This window comes from Condylura cristata, unplaced genomic scaffold (genome assembly GCF_000260355.1).
Source record: "Condylura cristata isolate star-nosed mole 26May11 unplaced genomic scaffold, ConCri1.0 scaffold00022, whole genome shotgun sequence".
NCBI classification, from domain to species: Eukaryota; Metazoa; Chordata; class Mammalia; order Eulipotyphla; family Talpidae; genus Condylura; species Condylura cristata.
Window position 1 is genome coordinate 22,189,672 of NW_004567123.1, and position 23,515 is coordinate 22,213,186.

General features: G+C 55.3%; 1 protein-coding gene across 1 annotated transcript in view; it reads left to right on the forward strand.

Annotated features, from left to right (window-relative positions):
- STK35 (serine/threonine kinase 35) overlaps positions 1-14,610 on the forward strand; it is a 30,816-nt gene extending 16,206 nt beyond the window's left edge. The window contains exon 3 of the mRNA XM_012728430.1: positions 14,419-14,610. The gene's annotated coding sequence lies outside the window, so the exon portion shown is untranslated. The remainder of the gene's footprint in view (positions 1-14,418) is intronic.
- Positions 14,611-23,515: the final 8,905 nt, after the last annotated feature.

Below are 23,515 nucleotides of genomic sequence, written 5' to 3' on the forward strand. Positions count from 1 at the left end.
CACCCACCCAGGAGACAGCAGTGCCCCTAAGCAATCAGGTGGCACTTAGGGGGGCCCTCTCGAGTGGGAGTGAGTAGGGTAAAAGGGGAGTGGAGCCAGAGAGTAGGCTGAGCTTCCTTCTGGTCTGGAAGTTCCGCTGCATCTTTGAAATTGAAGGTTCCAGAGAACTTTTGGTTGGGTTGTATTTATGGAATATGCAGTATTAGAATCAAAATTAAGAAGTGTTTTAAATGTTCCTCTTGGATGAATCAGCGAGTTTCATGTTAATGTATCAGAATTTATGAAAATTAACTTCCAAAACAAAAAATTTCAGTAAGTAGATTGGTGGTATTTGAGGTTTTAAATCTTTCACATCTGCCTTAATTAACAGCTGGATTCCCATATAACCCACTAGCCATATCAGTCTAGAGAACTCCAGTGTACACTTAAGAAAGAATGAAAGTGAAAGGGACAATTTTGTGAAAATGGTACTGTGAGAACTAGTGGTAGGTAACTCCTGAGAGATGTTGCTGTGAAGGGGAGCTGAGAAGTAGGGGGCCGGGGGTCACTGGAGATCTAGGAAGAAGGGAATTATTCAAGGTTCCAAAGGAAAGGACAGAACTTGATGTCCCGATTCGGGGCCAGTGTCCCATTGGACTTCTTGGGGGCCTCAGACTCTGTATCAGAAACACACAGAAGCAGGACAAAGAGAAACCTCTGTAGCCTGAGACCTTAGATTCCAGAGTAGCGTTTAAACCAACACTACACAGTCTTCACTGTGGCAGCAATGAACTGAAGATGTGCCTCGGGTCGGAGACGTGGGATTCCCCCACGAGGAGTGTTGCTAGTGGGTTGCCCATGATTGCGGCCCATCGCTGTGTTTTACCAGCCTGTGACTTCAGGTGTGTTATTTCACCTCTCTCGGCTTTATCATCCATAAAATGGAATAGACCACATTTCTCTTAAGGTTGTTGGGAGAGTCATAAGAGGTTGTGAAAATGCTCTATATAAACTGTCAAAATTAAATGTTAAATGGTAGAACTTGGGATATACGCTTTGGCGTGAGGTACAAGTATTGTCTCATCTTCCACCCCCCTCTGAAGACAGTGGCTTTTAGTGGCCATGCTTAGGAGAATTAGCAAATGCCTTTTTTAAAAAACAAAGCTGTACTCAGGGCAACTTTGTTCAATTGCTTGTTCTCAAAAAGTGTATCTATTTTTAAAAATTACTCAACAATGGGTCCTATTTCTCCCTTATTTGTCACTTTCGGAAGATGTTTGGTAATCCCTGAGGTTGCAGTCAGCCCCCCGCGAGCCCTACCCCTGGGGGCTGGCCAAGCTCCTGCTGCAGGTGCTGCCGCCCACGTGTTTCTAGGGAGGTGGTTGTGGGGTGGGGACTCCCATCCATGGCTGTTTGCTGCCTGACAGACAGAGCTTGGTCACTAGGGCCACTCAGCCAGGGCCATGACGTGTGTTTGGAGTCGGCAGCTTGGGCCTGCTGAAGGAAATCAGATGTTGGTGTGACCTGAGGGGCCATAGAGAATACTCTTGCTTCATATGTGATGTTGGCGCCTGTCTAACGCCAGAGAAGGAAGTCAGGCCATATTTTTTTTTTAAAGATTTTATTTATACATATAAGAACTGGGGTACAGGCCAGAGTGGTGGGGGTGGGTGGGTGAGAGGATTCACCAGAGACAGAGTGGGGAGCAGAACAGGCAGATGCCCTGAAATACACTGCTGAGCAGCGGATGGGTCAGGAGAGGTCTGCCGCACCATGTGGGTCAGCTCCCTGGCCAGGGATTGAACTCATGCTGCACTGCCTGCAAATAGTTTCGAAGTGCTGTGCTTTAACCTGTTGTGCCACCAGGGAAGGCCCCAGGCTGATTTTTTTATTAAGTTTTATGACAGATTTATCCCTGACCGGGATCCAAAGATGTGGTTAGGAGACCTGGGCCAGCCCCACGACCCAGACTTAAGGTTTTGCTTTTGTTTTATGATATCTGAGGAGTCTTAATGTACAAGTCCAGAACTCTGCTCGTATCCCTGGCAATCTGAGGCTGTTTCAACTCATCCGCTAGTCAATAGCATGTTTGTTCACGCGGAAGCTACAGAAGCCAATTCAGATCACTTGCTGCTTCTTGGCTGGCATGATACCCAAATTATCACATTCTGAGTATCAAGTTAACCAGAAGTGATACTGGAAACTAAAACTTGGAAAAGAAACGCTTAATGTGCTTTTAAGCAGCATAATCTTCAAAACAGGCCCTGGAGGGTGTAAATTAAGGGGTTTTGGGTGAGAAGTTGGAAACCCACGGCTACATAGGTGTCCAGCCCCTCCTATCAGTGTGACTTCTGGCCTGGCCATCCGGACTGTCATGGGTTAGCCCATGAGCACAGGCGGCCTCCCTTCCCTGTCAGGACTGCCCTCACCCTGGGCGGTGACCACAGGAGACGGCTAATGTGACGTGCCTGAAGCTTCCCCTCATGAGTGTGGCAGGAGAAGGGGTGGCTTTGAAGGGTCGCAAAGTGTCTAAAAATGTCACTGATGATGTTTAATGAGTGGTGGTGGCCCTGACCTGGGTGTGTTTGACTGTTATTTCACTTTCACGTACTCCTGAATGTCACAGAACTAATTGCAGAACTGGTATTTAACCCAGATCTTACATCCTTGGCTGTAACCAGTGTGACACATTGCCTCATTGAAACAAACATCTATAAGCACCAGGTGTTTCCGTGACTGAATTCAGTTGAGCATCAGCTGGATGGCCTGCCCCCCTGGCATGGCACATTTGAGATACCATGGACATGAGTAGCTGACACTGCCTGGCACTTAGCTTTCGGTGGGAGGGTCTTTGAGTTCAGTGTGTGCTGGCACATAACTAGAAAGCCCAAAGGCAAGTTACACAGGGGGGACTTCATGAGGCAGGTGTCATTGCTGATTTGATTCTTACACATAGAAGCTCATCTTGCTTCATCTCTGAAGCCTTGAACTGCCCAAAGGGAGGAGTAGGGAGGGAAATGCCAACCATACCGGAAGGGTATGATTAGATCCATGAAGAAGGGCAGTTTATTTAAAGAGAGCAGTGGGAAAGGGAGTTAGCCAACCAGTGGTGATTGGTTCTTTGATCCACGTGGATCTAGACCCTCTGAGCCTTTTCCGAGGCTGGAGCCTCTGTCTGCATAGTGGAAGTCACAGCCTTGGCTTTCTGGACTCACTGGAACGTGGCAGGAGGAGACTGGAGGGCTGCTGAGGGAACAGTCCAAGGGTTTGCTTCGCTTTTCCAGGAACCTAAAGCTGAGCCCTCACTGCAAGGACTGTGTAGCCCTAGGGACTGGTATACACAGGGACATGGCACTTGGGACTTGTCTGTCTGCTGGTGTTTTCTGGGAGTTTCCCCCAGGTGGGGACAGCTGATATTTGTGAGCCTCAGCAGCTCCCCCACAGGGGGCCTCCGCCCCTGCTGCTGCCAGCTAGACACTGCTGCTCAGCAAGGAAGCCGAGCTGTTGGCGAAGTAAGGGGGCTGGTGACCCGGGGTAAGCTGCCCCTTGAACCTCCACAGGACATCAAAGCATCCTTGAGGGGACAGGCCTGCCCCAAGGCTGTTGCTGCTCACACCCCCCTCCTGGACACTGGCCCCACCTCGCCTCGATAACACCTCTTTGTGCAAATCTAAGTACTCCTGGAACCGTCCAGCTGTGAGTCAGGTGCTGGATGGTTGGGGTCCTTCCGACTGCCAACTTCCTCTAGCCCCAGAGACACAGAGACCCTCACATCAGCAGCTCCCAGTGTTGAAACCTGCTGTGAGGGTTGACCTGCCGGGCTTGGCCATGGTCTGCTGCAGCTAGCCCTGAATTCAGCACCTGCATAACTCTTTTTGTTTGTTTTTGCCATCATTTTGCAGATGAGGCTGGGATTCACTTTCCTGAGGCTTTGAGATTAGGGTTTGAAACAAGGTGTCTGACTACACATTTCATTGTTGCACTCTGCCCCTGAAGCCACTTTGATGAAATCCTATTTTGAGGTACTCACACATTTGTGGGGTCCTCATCTGCCTCTGCAGCTGAGGTTGGCTTGTGTGGCTTGTGTCAAACATGGGGAGGTGGGATGATCCTTGGTTAGTGCGTCACCCTCTTAACCACCCGTAACTGTCGGGCAACAGTGAGTAGGAGCCACACCGGCAGGCAGAGGTCCAAATTACCGAGAGGGCTGGGGTCCCACAGCACACCCCGCCTGAGCACTGGGAAGGCCCTGCGCCAAGGAAGCTCTGACGGTGGGCCAGCCCGTGGGGCCTGGCAGGACCCCAGGGCCTCTCAGCGGCTCTCCCGGGTCCCTTGGGCCCTGAGCTGGAGTCTGTTCAAGTGAATTTAGTCTGGGCATTTGAGGTTGAGGAGGACCCAGAGTGAAATGGCGCCTGCTGGGTTTCTCCCTGACAGATCTTTTAGCTGATTTATTGAATCTTGAGGGGACTCGAGGGGTTTTATGTGTGCCAAGTATTGGAGTGGCGCCTGCCAAGAGTTGGTCATCTGGAGCCCTCTGGCACATGGCGGGCACTTAGCGTGGAGGCTGCTTCCTCAGGCCCAGTGTTGCTCTCCGGAGCTCACAGCCCAGCAGTGGGGAAGGGGCGGACACCGCTGTCGTAACCTGTGGCTCGGGAGAGATGGGGAGCGCAGAGGGCGCACTTTCTGGAGGAGGAGCTGGGCCCTGGGTTGGTTCTTAATGGCAGGACTAGGGGCGCTCTGCGAGCCAGGGGGTGAGTGAGGTCCCACCTCAGGGCTGCCAGAGTCTCAAGCGCGACACACTGAGCTCCCTTCGATGCGGACCCTCAGCCGACAAGGGGAAAGGGCACTGATCTAGTAGGGGGATTCCCAGCTGCAGGTGCATCCCAGACCCAGGTCCAGAGAACGCCCATGGTTCTGTGTGGGAAAAGTAGAGCTCAGCCCCAGCCCCTCCGTTCATTTCCGCTGGCCAGTCCTCTGAGGTATCACAGAATCAAAGGCAGGAGACCTCCTCCCGCATTTCTAGGATTCAGAGGCAGGGCAGGCCTTAAAACTGCCAGCCAAGTTTAAAATAAATCAATACCATAAAATAGTGCAATGAATTTCCCAAGTTTAAGGGAATTTCACTTTCAGTTAGAGGTGCCAGGGGAAAGCTGTAATTCAGCCTGCATCATACACAGGTCAGAATTCTGTATTTTGATTCTTTGTAAAAGAAAGTGATATCTAGGGACTCAGAGGAATGGATTAGAGCCAGCCGGTGCACCGTAGAGAGGAGTGAGGAAGATGAAATGCGTCTCTTTTTCCTGGCTGCAAAAAGCCATGTGGTGGAGCTAAGCAGGTAGTCTCAGGAGCGGCGGCCTTGGTTTTCAGAGTCTCCTCAGCCAGTGGGCCTGGTGCGAGCAGTCACGGCGCCAGGGTTTCAGCGATGAGCCTCTGACCAGTGACGGGCGGTGACGTGAGCCCGTTGACTCAGGCTGCGTGGCATCCGGCCGTGGAGGGAGAGGAAACCTTTAGGTCCCATGTCCAGTACTGTTTTGTTTTTACCTTTTCTGCTTTTTTCAGACATGCCTAAGACATGTCCTCCAGAAAGTTCCGGTCTGGGGCAAATCTAAGGCCTGGGCTAGAGCTCCAGTGCTGTCAGATCTTGGCAGGATGCATGCGTCTCACCAGCACCACCCCGCCCTGCACCAGACAGAGAGAACTGGGAGTCACAAGTAAAGACTCATTTGTTGTTAGTAACCAGATTGCATCCTTGGATTTGGTGACTGTTTTGGACAGAACCCTTGGTTTGCATGGGGCACGAGAAATGAGTATGAAAATACCACACCCCAGACAGACAACAGGGTGACTTCTACCTTTTTCAAAAAAAAAAGAAGCATCAGCAGCAAAGAAGGTCAGCATGTAGGCCAGTTGCCCAAACTAAAATCTGGACGTCATAACTGACCTGGCCCCGAGGTCCGCCCTCTTCCTTCCTGCCCCCACCATGGGCACCCAAGCTTGAGCATCTCCGAGGAGCCCGCGTCCCTCCAGCCCAGTTTTGCAGGCCCTGGAGAAGTGGGACAGCTGCTCCAGCGCTCCAGTTTCCCACCCAGAGTTTTGTGGGTGGAGGGCACCCAGGATGCCATGAGAAGTGCCTGCTCGCTAGCTGGAGATTCTGCCCCACAAGCTTGGAGCCAGCCACACTCAGCGCCCTCCTCACTGCTGCTCCTCACTGGCTCCCACCCCAGCACACACCGTATCCATTAGAAACCTTAACATAGCACCTCTTCGCGGGGTCCCCAGACAAGCAGCATCCCCTGGGCCCTTGTTAGAAATGCTTGTTCCTGGCCCCACCCCAGGCATACAGAATTAGGAACTGGGTGCTTCTCTGCCTCTTCTCACCACTGTGGTGCTCCCCGAGCAGAAGAGGGTGAAGGCAGTCTGCTCCCTTGCAGTCCCTTACCGTGTGCCTCGTCTCTTACCCCTTTGCCCTCAAAAAGCTCAGATCTAGGCCCAGAGCTGGGAGGGCCTGCCAGGTGCCAGTACTGGTGCTGCCTTCTAGAAACACCCAGCTGGCACTCAGGCCACTCGTGCTCTGTGGGCTGTGGTTTCCTCATCCGGAAACCAGGGTGCCCAAAGACCGCTGCCCCCAAGCCTGGCACCTTCACAGTTCCGTGATAGGTAGGGTTCTGGGACCAGGGCTGGCTCTTGCTCCATTTCTTCCTCTGTACTTTAAATCTTTAAGAAGCAGAAAACAACTGAGGGTCTCCAGAGGCTTCCCCGATCCAGGGAGTGGACTTCTGGGCCATAGTAACAGTGAGCCTCTGGGATGGTCTGAGGAAATAACACCTGTGGAGTAGCTGATCCTGTTAGATCTTTAAGGTGGAAGGGGGGTCCCGCACAGAAAGGGGAATTGAGAGGTGGTAGGGTAGAGCGTGGAGGAAGTAGGGCGAGGCACAGGTCTCTTGGTGGTGATGTTAGACATGACTCGGAGTCCTAACGAGCAAACCCACTTGCTAGTGCCATAAACCTACGTGCCGGGCTCCAGCCTGGAAACGGAGAGTCTTGACCCCGTTCCACCCGAGGGTTGGAGCCCATGTGTAAAGTGGCGTCATTAGCACTCGCCCTGAGCATTCTCAGGAGGATTCCCATCAGTGTGCAGCTGGCACTGACGCCAGGCCCACAGCGGACACTAAGGCTGGGGAGGCCTGCAGACCTCTCTGAGCCGGGTCTTGACCATACTGGTCAGAGCTGAAATTAGCAGAATGTATGACGGTTCTGTGCTGCCACGCTCCCCATCCATAGAAGGGATAGCCCCGCCCCCACCCCCTGCCTTCCATTCGTTGCTCCCTATGGTCTGCTAGGTGCTTGTGCTTACATCAGTGACTCCAGAGGTGGCCCCACCCTTGGGGCACCGACTCAAGATGCAGGAAAACGACAGATCCAGCAGTGGGGAATATGGGGAGGACAAGGCAGAAATAGCAGGCCGCCCAGGCTGTCAGAGACTGTATCTGTGAAGGAGACTCTGGAACAGACCCAAGAGATGCAGCGGCATCTGTGCCGAGGGGCAAGGAGCCCGTGGGTGGAGGAGGCTGGGCGGAGACCAGGGCCCACCCACACCAGGCTTTGCAGGCCATGGTCAACCGTGGAGTGGTGGCGTAACTGGCCGACTGGCATGCTTGCAAAGGCATGGCGACTGGTATAGTTAGAGAGGCAGGTGAGAAGCCGAGAGCCCGTTGGGAAGCAGTGGTTTCCATCGCAGGGCGGCTGGTGCCACAAAGTGGATTTGAGGTGGATTTCAGAGATATGTAAAGGACGTGCAGGTGGACTGAGCCAGGGAGTGCCTTGGGAGGGTGTCTCCACAGGGACTGTCACTGAGCCCCTGGGCGCCGGGCAGCGGGGCTCTGGACACCGAGGGGAGCACTCTCGGGCAGGGAGCCCACGCACGGGCCCCTGGGGCCGTCCCTCCTCGGGTCGGGGTTGCGAGTGATCGGGTCTCCGGAGGCTGCCCACTGGAGTGTGTGCTGAGCACAGACGCCGAGTAACCTCACCCCCTGCTCCCCCAGAGCAGCGCTGTCCTCCCGCCCTTACCTGGTCCCCTTCGAGTCGGCGTCCCGTAGGTGGCTGACGTGTGTGGCTCTTCTGTGTCTCTGTTTGCATATGCACTCTACTAGAATTCAGTCTCAAGCACACAGGGTTTGGTTGCTTCTTGTGTTTGCTTTTCAGAGCCGAGAACCTGAGCAGCGTCTTTGTCACGTGGGCAGGCCGTTGGTTCTGCCAAGGAGCAGCTTTCTAGCACATCCATCTTTTGTGTGTGTGGTTTTTAAATAGCTGTATAACATCAGGACTGTGATTGCTGACTGTAAAATTGATTTGGAGAGCCACTTTAACTTGTCGATTAGGAAATACTTTCTATTTTGGGTTAAGGAAGGGAGGAGTGGGGAACAGGCGTCTGTCCTCAGCTGCCTTCAGGTTTCTGAGTTGCACGCACAGAAGTGGAGGCGGCCCTGCAGCCTTAACCTGACGTCCAGCTCGCAGGGGAGCGCACGCAGTGACCGTCACTTCCCCCGACGCGCACTGCGAGCTGGTGTGTGAACGTGGCTCTGCACGGGCCTCGTCCTGTCGGTTTTGCCAAATCCTCATAGGCTAATCATTCGTTTTCTGCACTTCCCACTAACAATTTACAGGGCCCTTCTTTTCCCTAAAGAGAGCTCCAGACCCCATAGAGGGTGGCCCCAAAGAGTTCCCCTTGGCACCCGGGACCTTGGACTGGCTGCTGGAACCAGAAGCCCCTCGTTCTCCCTTTGCCCAGACTCACAGGCGTGACCTTGTTTGAGTCTTTCCTCTTACAATTGTCGGGGCCCGTATGGAAGCACGACCTCTCCCCAAGTCCTGCAGCACTGTAGACACCTTGCTTCTGGCAGAGGGCGCACGGACTCTCGGTGGCGCCCAGCCTCCCCAGAGCCGTCTCTGCTCATCACAGCAGCCGCAGCTGAACCTCAGTCCCTTTGGGGGCCAATTGAGGCAGTTGGCTCCCTTCATTTTATCCCCACACTTAATAAGCTGAAGGGAATTAGACAGGGTATCCCCGTGTCCCATAGCCGACGCCAATTACCAGAGTTGTTTCTGGAGACCAAAAGTTCCCCTTCGTTGATCTTGAGTGAGTTCCTCCCAGGACCTGTTTACCTGCTCAGCTGCTGAGGGAAGCCAGCCCCAGTGTCCCTATGGCCTCATGACTTCCCCAGGCCAGAAGCACCTGTTGAAAGGTCTCCCTAGACCAGGGGGGAATGACACAGTGTATCGTGTGCGGATTTCAAGTCACCAGATGTCTCCGAGACCTCATACTCGTAAGGCCTCCCCCTACTCATTCTTCTCCTCGGCAAGCTTTATTAGCATTTTTGGCAGCATTCTCCAAAAAATCCAGAAGTTTAAAGCAGTGTTAATCAGCATAGCAACTATAACGGCATTGACACCGCTGTCACGTGACCAGGTGTCTGCCTGAGGGCGTCCACGTCACCGCCTCTGCACTTTGCTGGGAACCAGCTTTCCACAGGCTTGTGGGGTCGACGTGCCCTCTGGGCTCGGGGTTCTGCTCATTCCCCTGCCTCTGTGAGCCGGCCTGCTGCATGGGGGTTCTGCCAGGGGCTGCTTCGGGTGTGTGTCTTCTCTGTGGCACGGGGGCCGAGGTTGGAGCCCTGCTGGCGACACCGAGCCCATCTCTTCTCAGAGGGTTCGACGGCACGCAAAGGAGTCCCGGGTCGGCTTGAACCTCTGGTAAGAAAACACCACTGTGCCTTTAGAAGGGGCTTCGTGCCCCGAGCAGAAAGCTTGGCCCGCTGGCCTCAGCCCCTTTGACAGATTCCAGCAGACGGCTGTGGTGGGCCACTGGGCCGCCAGGGCCGCACACTGAGGCTGAGTGTGAATGCTCTGGTATGCTGAACAAGTACAGAAAGACCTGTTTGGAAGTTAACCCTACTTGGAAGGGAGGACCTGCCCCTCTGTGCCCCCACACCCCGATATGCTGAAAAGTAATATCTGAGCCACTGCTTGCTCATTTGCAGAATGGGGATAATCCCTACATGGCCTTTTGAGCAAAGGAGGCATTGCACTTAGCCTCATGCGGGTCTGGCACATCAGAGGTGTCTTTAGCCTCAGCAGTGATGCTCCCTCCACAGGGGACTCCAGGGAGAACTTGGGTAAGAGTGCGATCTTGGCTCCGCCCCGTAATACCAAGTTTGCACTGAGACAGTGCTGTGGGTTCTGAGCATGCCAACCAGAGGTCTCTTCCGTTTAGTAGATGAAAAGTAGAAACAGAGAAAACTGGACTTGAGGTTTGAATCCCACTTGACTATTATTTTGCAACTTGCTAAGTAACCTCCAAGACTAATCCTGATCTGTAGAGAGGCCCTTTTCCCCCGAAGAATGTGCACGTGGAGAATGAGGGCTGTGTACAAGAGGGCTCACCCAGCTTCAGTGTTGCCACTTAACGTGACAGGCAGAACTCGGGCGCTGTGCCCCCTGTGGCCTGCAGACTGGCTCGGGAGCCCTCCTGCAGGTTACTTCACGTGGACGCCAGACCACGCGTTTCTGAGCAGTTGTGACGGTTTTATACAATACACCGAAAACAGGCCCTAGCAACCAACCAGGTTATATTTCACGTGTCTGGCCCTCTGGGCTTCAGGTCCATCTGTGGGGTCAGCAAGTGAGATGGTGCCAGCGATCCTCCTTCCACCCTCTGGCCGCCCTTGGGGCATAACAGGCTTACGGATTAGAGAACTCCCCCCTCACCACCTCCACTGTTCTTAGTCTTTCATCTGTATTGACAACAGGACTGAAGGTTCCTGAACTGAGCCTTGGCTCTAGGTCAGCTACTGGTCCAAGACCAATCCGCCTTAGAATCAAAGCAACCTTGACACAAATAGCAAGAGGAACGTACTCAAGTGCCCCCAGGCCCCAGGGTGGACCCTGCACTCGAGTGCCCACTCCTTGTGGCCGATCCCATGGAGTGTAGAGCAACGCCACCCTTTCCTAGTAAGGACAGAAGGCCCGGGGAATGTCCATAGCTAGCTAAGTGACCGAGCTCGAATTTGAGCACAGGACTGTCCACCGTGCACCTGTGTGCCGTCTCCCCCACAGCACAGATGTGCAGATGCCTAAGTAAAATAGAGTTGTGGCTTCAGACTTGCACATTTCAAGATGTGTAACGGGGGCAGGGGCAGTAGGCAGATGAGGGCTGGGTCATACTTACCTTCATCACAGAAATGGCATCTGGCACAACGAAGTGTGAGAGCCGAGCCTTTTCAATAATGAGTCTTGTTCAGCCAGACGTTCGTGTCTGCAAGTTGAGGGCAGGGGAAGGAGGGAGGCACGTGGGCCCTTTGGGTCCCCAGTCTGTCCTTGCTTGTTTCCTCCAGCTCTCCCCAACTTCTGGTCTCTAAACTGCGCTTGGCCCTCGTGGGGCAGTTCAGTTCCTAGTCTCCTTGGAGAGACCAGACAACTGCATGCCTGGCAGAGGAACTTGCCAGAAGGCTGCTCGCTGCCTGCCTGGCACCGCACCCCCCTTGTGCTTTGGACACCAGACCTGTGCAGAGGTGCCCACACCATGCCTGCCAGGCGTCTCCAACTGAGTCTGTTTACACACGAAGGGATTAAGCCCTTGTCTCTCTAGAAGGGGGTGCGCACTGCAGTTTCCTGTTGAAAGCAAGCGCTTTGGCGTGAGGTGCAGGTCCGACCCTTTCTCTGCGGCATGTTAACCCTGCAGACCTTTTCCCTGAGCTTCAGTGTCCTGTCTCTAAAACAGGGGGACAGTAGCTTGTGCCTCGTAGGGGGCCGTTGGTGAGATGAGGCGCAAGGTGTGAAATGGGCCTAGAGGAAAGCAGAGTGAGTGGGGCTGCCGCTGTGAGGGACCCGCCGGGCGCCCTCAGTGCCGAGTGAGCGACTGCTATTCTGAGGACTGGCGCGACAAGGTCGGTGTGAGGAGGGGAATCCCCCCAAGAGTGGAAAGGAAAGGAAGGATGGATGTGCCGGTGCACCTCCCGGGTCATGGACGCCTTCGCCCCAGCCCCCCGCCCGCACACCGGCTCTGGAAGCACGAGGGACTGGGGAGACTTTGGGTGCTAACTCTGGAAGAGTGTGGGCAAGCGCTGGTCCCGCTGCTGGCCTGCTCTGCCAGGCTCCGGCTCCGGGCCGGTCCGCTGTGCACGCGGGGCAGCCGGGCCCTCCCAAGCAGCGAAGGAGGCTGCACCTCAGCTCTCTTCACCATGCTCAGCTGCTGTGGCTTCGCCTGAGGACTCTGGTCCGAGGTCACCCTGGTTGAGACTAGAGTCCCCACAGCGGAGGCAGTCAAGGAGCCGGGTGTGGTGTCTGCCATGATGAGAGGCCGGGGGGCGGGGCGTGGGGACTGCTGCTTCAGCCAGACTGTGCTCCCAGCTTTTCCTCTTCCTAGCTTAGAGAGGGTCCCCTAGCTTCCAGCCAGCGGCTCCCTGGAGAGAGGGGTACCAGAGCCTTCTTGGCTTCTCTCCCCTGCTCCCAAGGGAGAAGCAGACTCGGAGCTGTGGGCTGGCAGGGGCTGGAGGGGCCTGTGAGAAACGTCAGCCTCGCCTCCCGGCAGGGCTGGGGAGCCGTGTCTGGGGAGCCCCACGGCGCGCTGAGCTGGTGGCCTGACCTGCATTAACACTGTTCGCTGGCAGCGTGCGTGGGGAGGGACTCTGGCTTCTAGGACTCTCTCTGCCTCCTGACCACGGCCACTTTCCTGCTGACGGGAGTCCTTCTGAGGAGGTTGACCTCAGCGTGGGTCCTACAAGAAGTATTGGGAAGGCTGTGACCAGTCCCCCAGATTATCTTAACAGATCACATGCAACATACAACTTCCCAGACCTTTCTCGTCCTGTTTTCCAAGGACTTGGAGTGTCTTGGATGGTGAAGTACCCCCCCACCCCCCACCCCACCACCACGAATCTTCTGCTCACTCCGCTTCATCTATTGACAGAACAGGAGAATGGCGTGGGCATGCTAAGTAACACTAAATCGGGAGATGCTGGGTCATCATAGGACATGCATATGGAGATTTTATTTCTCCAAATCAAAAACTGGGACGCTGGACCCACCATCAGACTTGTGTTGAGGGGAATTCGCCAGCCAAGGGCATGGCTGTGCCCAAAAAGTCCAGTATTGTCTTTCCAGTGCCTGATCACCATTCACCTCTTCACCCCATCACCAAGCCCGAGAAGGGACTCACACAGGGGGGCCTCACACCAGTCAGGTTGGGACTCCCCATGGTTCTGTGGGGGATCCCAGGGAGACCCCACCCAGCCGGGGGCTACTCTCCTCTCCAGGCGCCTCTGGGAGATTGTCAGCTCTTCTCCTTCGTGAAAGTGCCCTGTTTTCCACCATTACAGTGTAAAGCAGGACAGCGTGAGTGTTCAGCACAAGACCCAAGGTGGCAGTGGGGGCGAGAAGAAAACACACCTGTAGGCAGGACAGCGTGTCCGCGTTTCTTGCCAGAGCGGCCTGTAGCTGGAAGCTTTTGCTTTGTACATACTTGTGGCCATACCAGGTCCCCGCGAGCCTCACAGCCGGCTTCTTTCAGCTTAGCCCAGGCGAGTCTTCCCCATAATGCTGTTAAAAACACCACGCAAAAAAAAAAAAGGCCACACAGCCTTCTCATTTCCTCTGTATATATCACTGAGTAGATGGATCTTTTGCTTAAATCCCTTATTTTGGGATCTGTGGGTTGTAGTCTCATCATTTAAATAATACTTCAATGGCCATCTTGATTCCTAAAGCTCCTTTCATATTTAGGATTATTGGTTAAGCTAGATTTCCAGAAGTGGGATTATAGGGTCTACAGGTCTAAACATATCTGAAGAGCTGAAAACACTCTGCTGGGTTGCCTTCCAGAAGGCTCTGTCCCGCTCCTCCAGCGGCGTGAGTCCTTCCAGGGCAGCACCACCCAGCGAGGAGCTGCCTAAGTGACCGGGGGGCCTGGTGGAGACACGTGGCGGGGTGCACCTGGGCTCGCCAGGTTCATCAGCTTCCTGCTGGGGCCCAGGCCCTGAGAGCCCCTATTCCACTCAAACCTCACTAAAGAGCCCCCCATTTTTCTGGAGGAAACTGGGAAGCAAATTGCCCAGTGTCACCATATCTCACTGCTTCTTGGGGGATTCACCAGTGAGGATGCCAGAGCTGTGCTGGCGCTGGTGCAGAGCTTCCGGGGCTCTGAAGCTGGTGGAGCTTCAGGCATTCGGCGAGACTCGCTGACTCAGCTGTTCTGGGTGAGAGTAGGCACCTGAAACTCCCAGGCCCTGCAGGGGGGGCCGCGAGGGGCCACCCTGGGCTCTGAGCAGGCTCGGGGCAGCCTGGCCCGAGGCCGCAGCCCCAGGCTGGTCTCCATGGAATCCGGCATCCGCTGGTCAGGGGCCCTCCAGCCCTGTGCCCACCCCTTTCCCGCCTTGTGTCTTCCAGGTTGCTCCTCGGGACCCACAGTCTCATCGTGCGTCACCCAGAGGATGGCAGCGGGTACAGGCGGTGGCGTGGCTGGTTGGCGACCTCCCGACAGCTGGATCTCCAGCAATGTGAAGCTTTTGTTTGGGTTCCCCTACCCTTTAGTTGTACTTCATTTTTTTTAATTTTACTTTTTTGTCTTTTTCTTTTCTTCCCTTCCCCCTACCCTCCCCACCCCCCCAATTTAAAGGATTCAGACTTCAAAGCATCAAAGGAGCAGTAAGTTATACTGTGGACAGGCACCAATTTCTTTAAAGAAATTCAATATGGACAAAGCTTATGTAAAAATTTCATTTTTAATTTTTATAAGGGACTAGGGAGCTATTTTGTTTTTGTCCTCTGTGTCCCCTGTCTTCTTTTACCCATCTCAGTTTTGCTTGTAACACATCATTTCCCAGAGAAGGCCTGCCTCTCCGTGAGAAGCTGGGAGGTTCTCCTGGTATGGGGGGCGTGAAGATGTAAGGAGGCTCTGGGCCACCTTCCAGGTGCAGGAACTGCTGGACTCTGGCGGGCTGCTCCCGGTCAGCTCTTAGGCCTTGGAAATGATGAGAAGCAAAGAACCGCCTGGAAGAGGAAGACCAGGGCTGCTGGTCTCAAGAAAGAAGGGTTTGTTCTCTCTAAGCTGTGGGAGGCCCCAGGCCACATCAGGACTTGCAGTGGTGGGAACCAGTTCCCTCTTCGCCCTTTGCAGCTGGGAGCTCCGTGGGGAGGGACAGAAGGGGCCATCCTGACTCCCTGGTGGCTGAGCACCGCCCCGCCCGGCGCTGCAGCCTGTCTTCCTCTTAGTGAGTGGTCTTCCTCCCAGAGGAGCATCTCCAGGAAAACACTGTCGTGCCAAACCTCTGCCTGGGACAGCCGGGTCTCCAGCAGGCACCTGTCACTCAGGAGGTCCTCACCTGCCATCTGCTGCCTCGGATCATCTTCCCGGATGTGCCCACCAAGCGTCCAGGGTGTCACAGAGTCTGCCTGGGTCCCGGGTCCGCTGTGACCATCCTGTGAGGACAGGGTGTCCTGACTGGCTGCCGCTGCCGTCTTCTCACGGCGAAGGTGGTGTCCGGTGTCCGGTGCCGGGCCTTGGTGTCACGGGTGACATCGTGTCACGCGCCATCTCCCTCAGCCCGAGGCTTGTGTTAGGTGCTCACCCTCGGTGCAGGCGTGCCTGAGGAGACATGAGCGGGGGAGGCCTGGGGCTGAAGGCGGCTGGTCACCACGAAGCCCCCAGCCGGACCCTGCGCCTGCCCCGTCACGCAGCATTCTCCGCTCTGCAGACGCTCTTGCCGCCGCCTCGTGGGCTCCTGCGCCTGGGCGCTCGCTCCCCGAGGCGGGAAGGGGAGTCATTCCTGTGTCGTCCCTCTTCCCAGAGCTGCTTTGGGTGCTGTCAAGGCTTTTTACTCCCTGAGGGCCAAATTGGAAAAGGTCTTTGAGGAAGGGAAAGAACCTTCAAGTTATGATTATTTCTGTCTTTTTTTGTTGTTGTTTTCTCTCAACAAACATAGGATCCATAGGGGCAGTAGTTGAGGGCATGTAAGGTGGTGTGTGACCAAGGACCCCCAAGGCAACAGGCCCTCGGCCTTAGGGACAGGAGAGGCCAGCGGGCCCCAGCGCGACCTGGGCAGATGTCTGCACGTGTCCGGCCTTTGCTCCGGCGCCTGGGTGTCCAGCGCGCGCCCCCCGGCAGGCAGCAGCCACGGCGGCAGACCCCTCCTTGGCTGGAAGCCCCTCATCCCCTGTCTCCTCTCCTGGCTCGACCACCTCCCCGTGGCTGCTGGGAGAGCAGCACCCCTAATTGCAGCATGCATGTCCTCCCCCATCCTGCCTTCCCTCGGGGGCAGCTGCATCTCTGCACATGAACAAATAGGAAAGACATCCCCAAACTCAGCACCCCCTATTCTCCCTGGCTGCCACCCATACTGTAAAGTCCCCAGTGGGGCGACAGCTGACAAGCCCTTTACCCGTTGCTTAGCCTCCCCTCTGCCCTCCACAGGCCTTTTAGCTCTTGAGCGGCCCTGGTTCTTGGCGTCAGCTATCCCCTGTAGGTCCCGACGTGCCCGTATTTTGGGTGAGGTGGACAGCTGGAGGGGGAGCCAGCGTCTACGCACCTTACCTGGCAGGCTCCCAGCCCGTTCTTGCTGGGGGCGGGGCCTCCTGCCCTGGCTCACAGGGTCAGCTCACACCCCCAAGTGCCTGCGTTTCCTCCTGTGCTCCCCACTTGGCCTGCTCAGGCCCCCGGCCAGCAGGTGGGAGGCAGCCCTAAGGAAAGCAGCCTTGCCACAGTCAGCAGACTACTCTGGGGCCCGGGTGGCTCCAGGGTCCTTCTCAGAGCCACTGCCCACCTCTTCCCCTCACGGGTCAGTTTCTGCCGGTCCTTCCTCCTCTGCACCTGGTCATACCCTCATCTCAGCACCACCAATTTCATCAGGCCTGTCTGAGCTTTGGAGATGTCCAGACCTCAGAATAGCAGTTACTGTTTTCTTGGGTCCGTGAAAAGGAGCCTGTCGGAGGAAGGTTCTGGGCCTTGGCCCATGTTCCCTCTCAGTGCGAGAAATCAGCAAGACAGATCATAGTGCCTTATTCCATTGCCCTGTGGCCAGACGTCTGGCGCAGTTGGAAGCCTGTGGCTTCTTCCTTCTCCCTGTCCGTGTCCATCTGCCACTTCCACTCAGCCATGGGGAGGACTAGCCCCCCCACTTCTACCCTCCCCCTGTCCTTCCTGAGGGCGGTAACCAGGCATCTGTCCCCCACCCACCCCAGAGCACATGCTAGCAGCTTGAGCCAAGGACAGGAAACTGCTTCAGAAGGGGTGCGTGCTGCCTCTTACCTCTAGCCAGGGGGGGCGCCACCGTCTGTTCCCTGGAGACAGGCTCCACCCGACCCCTCTGGGCGTAGGACTAGGCTGCAGGCCGCAGCTTCAGCTCATCCCAGAGGCTCGGGGACAGGAGAAGGGAGCCCTTTCCTCCCGCCCAGACACGGCCTGCCCTCGGCTGCCTTTCTGAGGGAGTGTGTTAAATGTTTACTTAAGAAATACCCTGTTTACAGCTGGAGGAGAAACGTGCCTAGCGTGAGAGGGGGCCTGACAGGCGCAGCTGCCTCCTCCTCCGCGCTGCCAGTGGTGGCCCAGAGCGAGGGAGGCCGGGTGCGGGCACTGGGCACGCGCCTGCGCCCCTCTGCTCCCGACCCCGCGGTGCTAAGACCACTCCGCCTCCCTCACAGACTCCTCAGCCTGGACATTCCCCGCTCTCTCTCCTTCCTCCAGATGCCCACCCAGCTCCTTAAATCACTCATCTAGAAAGCCAGTGTTTGGAGCAATAAGATTATTTTTGCTGGGGTCTTTTTCTAAGAGAAGGAAGAGAGCTGGCATTGCGGGGTCTTCTGTTTTCGCTGTTGGCTGTTTACCTTTTTAGAAGAGGGGTCTCAGTGGGAGGGGTGTCTGGGTTTCAGCCTCAGGGTACTGAGGGAAGTCTGGGAAAGTGTGACTTAGCTCCCAGCCCCAAGGAGGGGACCCCAGCTCTACCTTCACCTGGCTCCCTCCTGCCTGGGCTTCCAGCCATGCCCACCACGTGCACACCCCCACCCCCAGCTTCTGCTCACATGCCCCCCCCTTGCAGGTCTGGGAGCACAGGTGGTTACTTAGTGGGGCTCTTGGGTTATTGCCCCCATGACTCCATTTCTCTTCCTTGGCCTGTCTGGTGCCCCAGACAGAACCAGCTGCTGGAGTCTCTTAGGAACTGGCAAGCTCACACTGTCCTACAACCTGGGCTCCCAGGCCCAAGACACTGGGTTTGACTCTAACTCCCAGCCCCCTTAGAGCCCCCCTCCCCCCCACACACACACACTAAGCAGAGTCTTGGCCTCGGGGCAGCCCCTTGGGCTCTGCCTGCCTGCTGGAGCCGGGAAGGGGGGGGGGGTCTGCCTGGGAGCCACCTCGGACAACAGGGACAGTGGCGGGTGTGGGCTGGCCACTGCCTCCGCAGCACCCTCCAGAGACGCTCCGTTGGTGGGAAGGAAGCCTTACCCTCCTGCCCTTGACGGACCACAGGAGGAAGGGAGCTTACTTGGGGCCAGTGTAAGTCTCGTGCCCCAGGGGTCTCCTTCCACCTGAGCCGGGCACTTGCCGTGACTTAGCAATCTTGGGGGCCAGCTTGGGTGTGAGGGAGGTTTTAACCCAGGCACAAAGTTAGTTTCAAATACTAGTTAATAAATCTATTTTTCTTTATTTTCTTTTTTGCACAGAAGCTGGTAATCTAGGACCTACGTGTGAACAACTTTATATGACTATTTTTTGTACTTGGTTTACTTGGGTTGGTATGATACATTCTATTTAAGTTCCTTGAACACTGTGGATCCCCTGTTGTGTATGAATGAGGCTTTGTAAATTAAGGGACGTTTGTGTGAATAAAGTTATTTGATGGGGTCAAAGAAGCCATAACTCATTTGAAAACGCGTGCTCTCTGGTTTTGTCGCCACCTGTGGGGGAGGGCGAACATCAGCTGGCCATGACGCCCGGCCCGGCTCCCGGTGGGTAGGAAGGCCCCTCAGCGGCCGGATGCAGAGAAAACTGCCTGGCGGTCTTCACTGTCTCCCTGCTGCACACCAACAAGCGGGCACTCAAGTCCCAGACCTGCCCAGGGGCCAGAGCCTCACCCAGCCAGGCTGTCCCCTGCAGGGCCCACGGCCACCACAGCTGGCCCAGACATCCCAGAGGCCCCTTCAGCTGTGCCCCTGCCCTGGGGGTTCAATACCGCGGTAAGGTGGGGGTCCTCACCTGACAGTGGGGGGAGGCCTTGTTGAATTGTTAAACGGGGAGCTGGGTTCTCAAGCAGGGCGACAGCTCTGGACTGAGGGGTGGCACCCACGGCTACGGCTGGCCTGGGAATGGAAAGAGGCGCTCTAGCACCTACTACAGGCTTCTGCTCCCTTCTGCCTGGGCTCTGTGCACCCTCTGCAGATGAGAAAGCTGGAGCCAGGAGGAGCCCACGCTGCCAGGTGGAGCTCACTGCGCTGGCAGGAAGGAAGGGCCGTGTGCCAGCAGGCGACTGCATCTCCCACACCTCTGCCCGGCGAAGCGGAGGTGTGACAACGTCCTTCAGAGCAGCTAATGCGCTCAATTCCTAAGGCTGCGTACGAGCCTCACTATTGGGTCTGGCGCGTGGTGGGTTCTCAGCAGATGGCTCTGTGGGTTCCTCCCCCAAGAAGGCAGGTTTGGGGTCCTCCTGGGCCTGTGGAACACTGTCCTAACTCAGCACCTCAGAGCCCAGCAAAGCTCGCCAGACTGGTGAGGGCTGATGTCCGATGTGGAGCCCACCACACGGGCTTTTCCTGGGGAGACCTGGTGAAGCTGGGAATAATAAAACCGGGAGGCCAGAGTCAGGACTTTGGAATGTGTGTGAGAGGAAAAGATAAGTCCGGCTTCCTGCCTAATCTGCATTCCAGGCCTGGGCTTTGGTGTCCAGTGGCTGCTGGTGAAGCATCTTCCAAAAGAGACTAATTGTGCTTGCCCTGGACAGCCGCCCGGAGCTCAGAAGACAAGCGGCAAGTTTGTTTTTGTATTAACTGTTGAGATAATTCTCCAGTTTGAAGCGTACGAGTCAGAGCTTTTAAGTATATTCTGTCAGGCAGCTGTCACCACCCTGATTCCAGAACATTTTTACCACCTCAGAAGAGAAACCCGTGCCCGCTAGCCATCTCTTATCCCCTCCCTGACACCCCACTCCAGGTGGCCCCTCACCTACCTTTTGCCTCTGGATGGGCCTGTTGGGGGCATCACTGCCTGTCTGTGAGATCATACAGTGTAAGTGAGGCCTTCGTGTTTTCAGGGTTCACCAAGTCCTGGGAAGTCACCTTGATGCCTTCATTTTCACATCTGAGGAGTAGTAAACACCCACCCTCCTGGAGGGCTGGCAGGACCAAAGATCATGTGACATACAAACAAGGTGGGCAGTTCCCTATCCTGTGACCTGGCCCTGCAAGTTAGCTGGAGTAGGAAGTGGCCCAGGCGCTCACAGCCTTGAGCTTGGGCTGTGTGAGAACAGGGGGCACCTCACTGTTGAGTGCCAGCCTTGCAGGGGAAGTGTCACTGAAGCCCTGTGAGCAGAGTCTGGCATCCGGGATCAGGCCAGTGTCCACTCCAGTGGGAGAAGTCAGGCAATAGCTGGCCCTCGCACACCCCTCCCAACCTGTTCCAAACATTCCTTCCCAACTGGCCTCTGGCTCCCTTGGCTCATGAGCCAGACGGGCCGGGTGCAGGGCAAGAACGCAAAGGGCCTCCTGGCAGGCCAGGCCTGAGAGCAAAGCTATGGACCTAGGGGAGACTTGGGGAGCAGGGGAGGCCTGAGGGCCGCCCCACCTGGCCTGAGCCCCGGCTCTCCAGGCCCGGGGGCTCCCGGGTAACAGAAAGCTCGGGGTGTGATACCAGCCTTTCAAGCTTGCCTTTCAAGTGGAAATCCCAGCATCCCCCAGGAGGCCTTTGCCTAATTACACCCACCTCAAGAATCCAAAGGAGGGTCTGTGGTCCACCCTTCAACCCAACCTCCTCACACCAAGGGGCAAAACCCTGCAGGCTGCTGTTGCACTGAGGCTGTAAACCAGACCCTCCTTGAGGCTTCCAAGGTCCTTCTCACCCTCCTGCTCACTCGGCAGACTCAGCAGCCAGCACCTCTCAGGCGCCGTCCTGTGTGGCCCTGCCCTGTTGCTTCCTTGGAGCACAGAGAACATTCCACCTGTGTGCTTGCTGTTCCCTCTGCCTCGCCAGCTTCCCTTTGTGCCTTCATCTGGGACTCTGCTCATGTTCCCAGAGTGTTCTGGCCCCGTGTTGCAAGAGCAACACCATATTCACCATCTCTCTCATAGGTCTCTCTCCTCAGCACTCAGCAGCAGCAGGTTTTATGTAATAGACATGCGAGTGTGTGTATCTACGGGCAGAGAAATTCTCTAGACCCGTAGCAGCGCCTGGCATGGCCCACAGCAGGCGTCAGACAACGTGGACTGGGCGGAGGGAGCAGACACTACAAATGCAGGTGTTTACGGGGACCGCCCAGACATGAGCCCGGGTTCTGGGGAGCCACCCTCCACCTGGTGGGCAGCTGCTCCGTTCCTCAGCTCTATCCACATTCATTCTTGCCACCCCCTGAGAATGAACCAGCTACTTGAGAAGCCAGATGTGGATGATGATACTGTTGAGGTTGGATTTCATTCATCTGGAACAGGGCTCGGCCAGCTCCTGTCGAGAGTCCAGAAGTAAACATTTCTGAGCCATCGGGCTCCTGTCCTCCAGCTGCCACGGACCATATACAAACAAAAGCCAGTGGCCGTGAGCCAGTTAAACTTCACAGTCACTGAGATTCACATTTTAGATAATTTTCATCAGTGTCACAAAATACTATTCTTACTATGTGTCTTCAACTACCAACGAGTGTGAAAACCACACGCCCACTCTTGGGGAGCCGGTGGCCCATAAATGTGCCCTTGACCCAACTTTATTTATTTTTTTATTTTAAAATTTATTTATTTATGCTTACAGAGCTGGGGCACAGGCCAAAGGCACAGGGGTGGTGAGAGGATTCACCAGAGACAGAGTGGGGAGCAGAACAGGCAGATCTACGAAGTACACTGCTGAGGGGAGCAGCGGGCGGGTCAGGAGAGGTCTGCTGTGCCATGTGGGTCGCCTCTGGGGCAGGTGGACAGCGATCAAGAAGTAGGTTCTGCCCAGTTACAACAGTTATTAGTTGATTGCATCTCAATTCTGATTTCAGGGCTGCTCTCTGATAAGCAACAGAATTCCTTTACGCATTTCTCCTTTAAAGTGAGATCAATCTGAAGAGAACTCTTGGAGGGACTGTGTAGGGGGAACAGGCTTCCTGCCATTCCCAGCCGGGGGCGTGGGCTGCAGTGTGGGGTGCCCCAATCCCAGCCACAGACAGACGTGTGAATAATTGGGAGTTGAAATCGGGGGGAAATCACAATATCATCAAAAAGTATAAACTAAGTAGGGGTTGGTCTGGGAAAAGATAGGAAAGATTTGTCCGTGAGAACAATAAAATTCAAGAAAACCTGAAAAAATGAAGAGGTAGCTGCGTCTCATTGTCTTGTGGGTCCTGCACCTGTGAATTCCCATCCCAGCTGCTGGGATTCACCCATGTGAATTCACACGGCTGCTGCTGCCTCGGCCGGTCACAGACTTGCACAAGACGGCAAAAGCGTGACACCCCTGCATCCCCACAGGCGACGCCCGGAGGTCCTATTTCTGCTCTCACACCAAGTGTCCAAAAACGGAGAGTGTCCAAAAACAAGGGTCCTTTCAGGGCATCATTTTATGCCACAATTTTCACATTTGTGAGGCTTGGGGGGAGGGATTTTGAGGTGGCCCCAGACATCATAATGCAGGGTCCCGTGCAGTGTGTCTGCCGGGAGGCTGTGCTGTGCCTTGTGGGGAAAATCACTGCGGTAGATCACATCCGAGCACGGACTTAGTGCTGTGCACGTTAGTGCCCGAGTCCAGTGTTAGTAATGGTCTTCCGAAGTGTCTTCACGCAGAGGCACACGTGAGGCCGGAGTGTGTGTGGGGCCCACAAGGAGAGGCTTTCAGGAGCCTACCCTAGGTAGGTTCAGTCCTGGGCTGCCACTAGGATCGATGGCCGGTCATTCACCACCCAGGGACTGTGGAGACTGCCAACGATGAGCGTGGACTCTGTTCGTGTGTCATAAAACTCCGCGTCATTAAGATGACAAGTCTCCCCAAATTGGTCTCTCTGTTCAAGGCAATCCCAATCAAAACCCCAGGACACTAATCATGGTAGAAACTGATAAACTGATTTTCAAATTCATATGGAAATATAAAGGATCTGAATGAGTCAATACAACTGGTAAAAAGCAAGGTTAGAGGGCTAATTCTATCTGATTTCCAGAATTATCATACAGTGACACAATCAGAGCAGGACAGTGTTAGCATAATAATGACATGATCTATAGGACAGGAGAGTCCAAAAATAGACCCACACTTACTAAGACAAGAGATACTCGACAAAGTTATGAAGGCATTGTAGTAGAGAAAGAACCTTTAAAT